The sequence below is a fragment of the Meles meles genome, chromosome 2 (genome assembly GCF_922984935.1).
Source record: "Meles meles chromosome 2, mMelMel3.1 paternal haplotype, whole genome shotgun sequence".
Lineage (NCBI taxonomy): Eukaryota > Metazoa > Chordata > Mammalia > Carnivora > Mustelidae > Meles > Meles meles.
The window spans coordinates 187,682,533-187,688,865 of record NC_060067.1 but is presented as its reverse complement, the minus strand read 5'-3'; the positions used below and the strand labels follow the sequence as shown (position 1 = coordinate 187,688,865).

The 6,333-nt window shown below is 37.6% G+C and overlaps 1 pseudogene; it reads right to left on the bottom strand.

The window, feature by feature from the left end:
* Positions 1 to 2,865: 2,865 nt before the first annotated feature.
* On the bottom strand, positions 2,866 to 3,942 carry LOC123937342 (annotated as a pseudogene).
* Between the last annotated feature and the right edge of the window lie 2,391 nt (positions 3,943 to 6,333).

Sequence of the window (6,333 nt, the reverse complement as noted above, 5' to 3'; positions counted from 1 at the left end):
ATCAAAACCACAATGAGATATCACCTCACACCCATCAGAATGGTTAAAATTAACAAGTCAGGAAATGACAGATGCTGGCAAGGATGTGGAGAAAGGGGAACCCTCCTACACTGTTGGTGGGAATGCAAGCTGGTGCAACCACTCTGGAAAACATCATGGGGGTTCCTCAAAGTGTTGAAAATAGAGCTACCCTATGACTGAGCAATTGCACTACTGGGTATTTACCCTAAAGATACAAATGTAGTGATCCGAAGGGGCATGTGCACCTGAATGTTTATAGCAGCAATGTCTACAATAGCCAAACTATGGAAAGAATCTAGATGTCTATCAACAGATGAATGGATAAAGAAGAAGTGGTATATATACATAATGGAATACTATGCATCCATCAAAATAAATGAAATCTTGCCATTTGGGACGACGTGGATGGAACTAGTGGGTATTACGCTTAGTGAAATAAGTCCATTGGAGAAAGACAACGATCATGTTATCTCCCTGATATGAGGATGTGGAGATGCGACATGGGGGGTTAGGGGGATAGGAGAAGAATAAATGAAACAAGATAGGATTGGGAGGGAGACAAACCATAAGTGACTCTTAATCTCACAAAACAAACTGAGGATTGCTGGGGGGAGGGGGCGTTGGGAGAGGGGAGGGGGGTTATGGACATTGGGGAGGGTATGTGCTATGGAGAGTGCTGTGAAGTTTGTAAACCTGGCGTTTCACAGACCTGTACCCCTGGGGATAAAAATACATTATATGTTTATAAAAAAATAAGAAATAAATAAAAAATTCAAAAAAAAATTTAATCCTGAATAAAGAAGAAGATTAACCCACTTATACAGGTAAGTTTTCCTGAACATTTAAGGGATAGTTTTAATTTTAAATAAGTATTTCTGAGTATACAAAGGGAAACACACTTCCAATATCATTTCATAAGACTAGTAAGTTTGCCTTGATATCCACATCTGACAAAATCAGGATATAAAATGGAAAACAGTATGTCAATTCCACTTATTAACAAAGATGCAAATATCACCAAACCAATTACAAGCAAACAGACTCAGCTTTGCACAATACCTAATGAATCTATCCCAGAAATAAGAGGTTGTTTTTAACGTTAGAAAAATGAAATTCACCACATTAAAAAAGTTAAAGACCCTCTGATCACCTTACACATGAAAAAAAAAACAAAAACCATTCATGAAAAAATAATTAAACTATGAACCAAATGAAGCTTCTATAAATTGGTCAACAACAAAATACTTCATACAGAAAAGAAGGTAACATTCACTCTAATATAAGGAACAGGACAAGGCAGACTGCTAAACCCATTTTATTTGACATTATTCTAAACATTCTAGTCAGCTCAGTAAGGAAAGAAAAATGTATACAGTTTTGTAACAGCAGGAAAGAATCAAATACATGTTTTATTATTTTCATATGATGATTATTTATGGGAAAAAGCAAAATAAAATCTCTTAATAATTTTAAAAGGTTTCTTGGTCCAAAGTCAATATATAAAAATAAAATACATTTTATCCAGTAGCCCTTAAAATCTATAAAAGTACTTTAGAGGAAAAAAAAAAAGCAATGAACATTTGGACATTCCCAGCTGATTAAAATTGTTATGAATATCCTACTAGAAGTTGAAAAATTGCTTTTAAAAAATTATCCTAGTAGTGACATATGGCAGCATTTCTGACTTCTACTCCTTTGCTTCAATTTCTTGCTTATGATTGATGCAGTGATTGAAATTCACTTATAGTGCTACCTCTCCAGAATATCTTTTTAAAATTTCTATCCAAAGCAGCTTTAATGATAGTGGGTTTGTGTACACAAGTTTTTTGTTTTTTTGTTTTTGTTTTTCATTTTTTGGGGGGTTTTATTTTGCCTAAAACATTGTTTTGTCTTCATTTATTAACAAGTTATTTACTCTTGAAATCAAATTTTCCTCAAAACACCTTTACTTTAGGGGCTGGGGGGGGAAAAAAGACTTTTAGTATATTTTGTTACTGAAACAGAACCTACCAAATCCCCGTTAATTTAAACTTGTTAGCAAGGTGCAGTTGTGTTCAGCAGCAAATAATGTAGTCTGTGTGATTTGTTCTAGTACTAGTTTTTTCAAATTTTTAACAATGCTTTTGCTGATATAACGCTGGCTTTTCATCATATAGTGTACTCTACTATATATTAGCAGGAAAAATTGTTTCTTAAAGTCACATTCTTCTTTTTTGCCTTTAAGGAAGAAACCTCAAGAGTCCTTTAATATTTATCACTAAATTTAGTAGAATTTTGTAACATACTGAGTATTAAACTACTTTAAGTAGGGGGCGCCTGGGTGGCTCAGTGGGTTAAAGCCTCTGCCTTCAGCTCAGGTCATGATCCCAGAGTCCTGGGATTGAGCCCTGAACAGGGCTCTCTGCTCACCAGGGAGCATTCTTCCCCCTCTCTGTTTGCCTGCTTGTGATCTCTATCTGTCAAGTAAATAAACAAAATCTTAAAAAAAAAAAACTACTTTAAATATAACTTAAATATTATAGAGGTTTATCCAGTCTTTTAGCAGGTTCTGTTTGTTCTATTTTTATTTTTATTTATTTATTTTTTTTTCTAAAAGACACATTTATTCAGCGTCATGATCAGACTATTACATTTAGCAATCAACAGCATGGGTGCAAAAAAAAAAAAAACTACATTAAAACCCTTTGTTGGAATGCTTTACACTTTCCACAGAACAGAAACTAAAATAACCTGTTATACAATTAGTCACAAATACAGTCCTTGAGGTTTTTTTTGCCCATACACATGAGTATTGTCTAAAACATGTCTTCTTTGTAGCAGCTAGGCCCTGCCACCACGGTGCTTGGCTGAGTTCACAAATCTGTTGTAACCTGTAGCTTCCCTGTCACTTCTCTGGCTCTCCTCTCCTGCTAAGCTTTGTTTCCTGGCAGCAATTAAAACCTTCTGCCACTGCCATAGCTACTGCTGCTTCTGGAACCACCATAGCCACTTTGGTTTTGTGGTTTAGCGAAGTATTGGCCTCCACCACCATAAGGGCCAGAGCTTCTGCCTCCAAAATTGCCTCCTTTCATGGGTCCAAAATTTGAGGATTGATTGTTGTAATTGCCAAAATCATTATACCTTCCACCACCTCCAAAGTTGCTTCCATAATTACCAAATCCGTTATAGCCATCCCCACTGCCACCATTTCCACCACCACCTCGACTGCCACCAAAGCCACCTCGACCACTGAAGTTTCCTCCGCAACCAAAGTTGTCATTCCCACCAAAACCACCTCCACGACCACCACCAAAGTTTCCAGAACCACTTCTACCTCTTTGGCTGGATGAAACACTAGCCATCTCTTGCTTAGAGAGCGCTTTCCTTACTTCTCAGTTGTGGCCATTCACAGTATGGTATTTTTGAATGACAATCTTGTCTACAGAATCATGGTCATCAAATGTTACAAAAGCAAAACCCCTCTTTTTGCCACTGCCTCGGTCAGTCATGATCTCAATCACTTCGATTTTCCCATACTGTTCGAAATAATCTCTTAGAGGATGTTCTTAGTCTCTTCTTTAATGCCACCAACAAAAATCTTTTCACAGTTAAGTGGGCACCAGGTCTTTGAGAATCTTCTCTTGAGACAGCCCTCTTTGGTTCCACAACGCTTCCATCCACCTTGCATTCATGGCTGCATCTGCCTCCTCCACAGTGGCATGTGTGACAAACCCAAAGCCTCTGGAGCGCTTGGTGTTTGGATCTCTCATGACCACACAGTCCGTAAGTGTTTCCCATTGCTCAAAATGGCTCCTCAGACTCTCATCACTTGTTTGAAAGCTCAGACCTCGGAAGAAGAGCTTCCGCAGCTGTTCAGGCTCTTTGGGAGACTCTGACTTAGACATGACGGCGGTGGGAGGGGAGATTTTAACGATGCTTACTCGGCGGGGTCCACGGGCAGAAAGTGTTTGTTCTATTTTTAAAACGTATCCAGGGCGCCTGGATGGCTCAGTGGGTTAAGCCGCTGCCTTCGGCTCAGGTCATGATCTCAGGGTCCTGGGATCGAGTCCTGCATTGGGCTCTCTGCTCGCAGGGAGCCTGCTTCTCTCTCTGCCTGCCTCTCTGTCTACTTGTGATCTCTCTCTGTCAAATAAATAAAAATTAAAAAAATTAAAAAAAAAACGTATCCAGAGAACTATACACAATAGCTAAAAGTTGGAAATAATGCATTGTCCATCAATTGATAAATGGTTAAATGAAACGGGGTTTAACCATATCATGGAGTGTTATTCATCTACAAAAAGGAATGATGGGGTGCCTCGTTTGATGAAGCATCTGACTTGATTTCACTCAGGCCATGATCTTAGGGATCTTAGGGAGGTGAAATCAAGACCCATATCAGGCTCCTTGCTGAGCATGGAGTCTGCTTAAGATTCTCTTTATCCCTCTACCACTCCCCATCCCCACTCTTGCTCTAGCTCTCTCTTGCTCGCTCTCTCTCTCTCTCTCAGAAAAAGGTATGATATATTGGTAAATACTACAACATGGGTGAATCTCAAAACAAAATGTTAAAGAAGCGAGGCAAAAAACACAAATCAAAGCCATATATTGCATTATTCATTCGTATCAAAGGTCCAGAATAGGGAAATTCATAGAGGCAGAAAGCAAATTAGTGGTGCCAGTGTCTCCAGTGCCTGGAGAGGAAGGAGATTAGGAGAAGTGATTGTTTAATGCATATGGGGTTTCCTTTTGGAGTTCTGAAAATGCCTTAAAACTAGGGAGAAGTGAATGTATTCAATGGCCCTGAAGCTCAATTTTAAAATGGCTGATTTTACGTTATCTGAATTTTACTTCAATTAAAAAAAAAATACCCACAGTCAGATTATTTCCCATTACCCTCAACTCACCATCCTAGTCCATGATACTGTCCTATCTCTCCTAAAATTACTGTAATAACTTTCTAACTAGTTTTGCAGTGAGAGGGACACTGTAAAAATGTGGGATCACATCACTGTGGAGTTCAAGCCTTTCCAAGAGTTTCCATATCTTTCAGAATAAAAGTCAAAATTCTCATGGCACTGTCCAGACTCTATGTGATCACACACTCTGTTGCTTCTCTGCCCTCACCCCATAACTTTGACACTGATCTCTGATATCTTCTCTCATTTCCTCTACTCCATCCAGAGAGGTTGATCACCTTTCTGTTCATTGGCATGAAACCAGCTCAGTTTCATTTCTTCTTGCTGCCTGGAAGCTCTTCATCCAGATACATTTATTGTTCCCTCTGGAGCTTCATTCAGAAGTAACCTTTTCAGGGAGATCTTCTCTGACCACTTAAAAGTAGTTGCAGCTCCTCTCCTCCTAATGCCATGACTTCTCTACTTTACTTCAACTCTGAGCATTTATCATTATGGTATATATATATATCATATGTACCTGATTGTGTGCCCCCAATAATAAAACTCCATGAAAGCAGATTTTTACTGTTTTGACCTCTGATGTAAACAGTAAAAAGCATGTAGCGGGTGTTCAATTCCTATTTTTTACCCAACAATTGAATATATCTTTTGAAATATATCGCAATAGGGACAGAAGTATTTAAGGAGACCAGGATCACTGATCGGTAAATACAGCAAAAATTTCTTACCCTTGTAAGAAACCATAAGATTTTTGTTTTCAATCAAGTTTGTTCTGTTTTAAAAATTCTACTCCAAGTCATATCAAACTATCCTAATTTTACTCATGCCTACAGTTAATTCATTCTGTGCTTGACAATCCTGTTGCTATAGCAGGGTCAGCAAAAGAGAGCTGGTTGTAGTAAATTTTGTGAAGCTCATTTCCAGTTTCTGATTAAATTGCTTTGATTGGACTGAATTATAATGCTAAAAAGAATTAGCTAATAATAATAACTTGGCCAAATTGATCAAAAATTAATCTTAAGTTCACACAAAATATAAACTGAATAGATTCAAAGTATGTGCCATAAGATTAGCAGTAGATCAAAAAACTACTTGTGATACTTTTTTTTTAATTGAGGGTTAATTTAATACAACTCTGACACTGACTATAGTAGAGGTTTATATGCAAAACTAATTTTAATTTAGAGTATAATTGGCCTCAAGGTAAACAGCATATGTTCTGGACCTTTCGAATTGGAAGAAGGGGTTTTGAATCTCATTCCATCCCAGGTAAGGAATTACTCATATTTTCAGCTTTTTAATGTGTGCAATAAGCACATATTTTATAAAGGACTGGCTGTAGAAATCTAAATTACATAAGCATAACAGATGCTATTGTTTTTGTTCAGTCATTTTTATTTAAAATGTGCAAAGA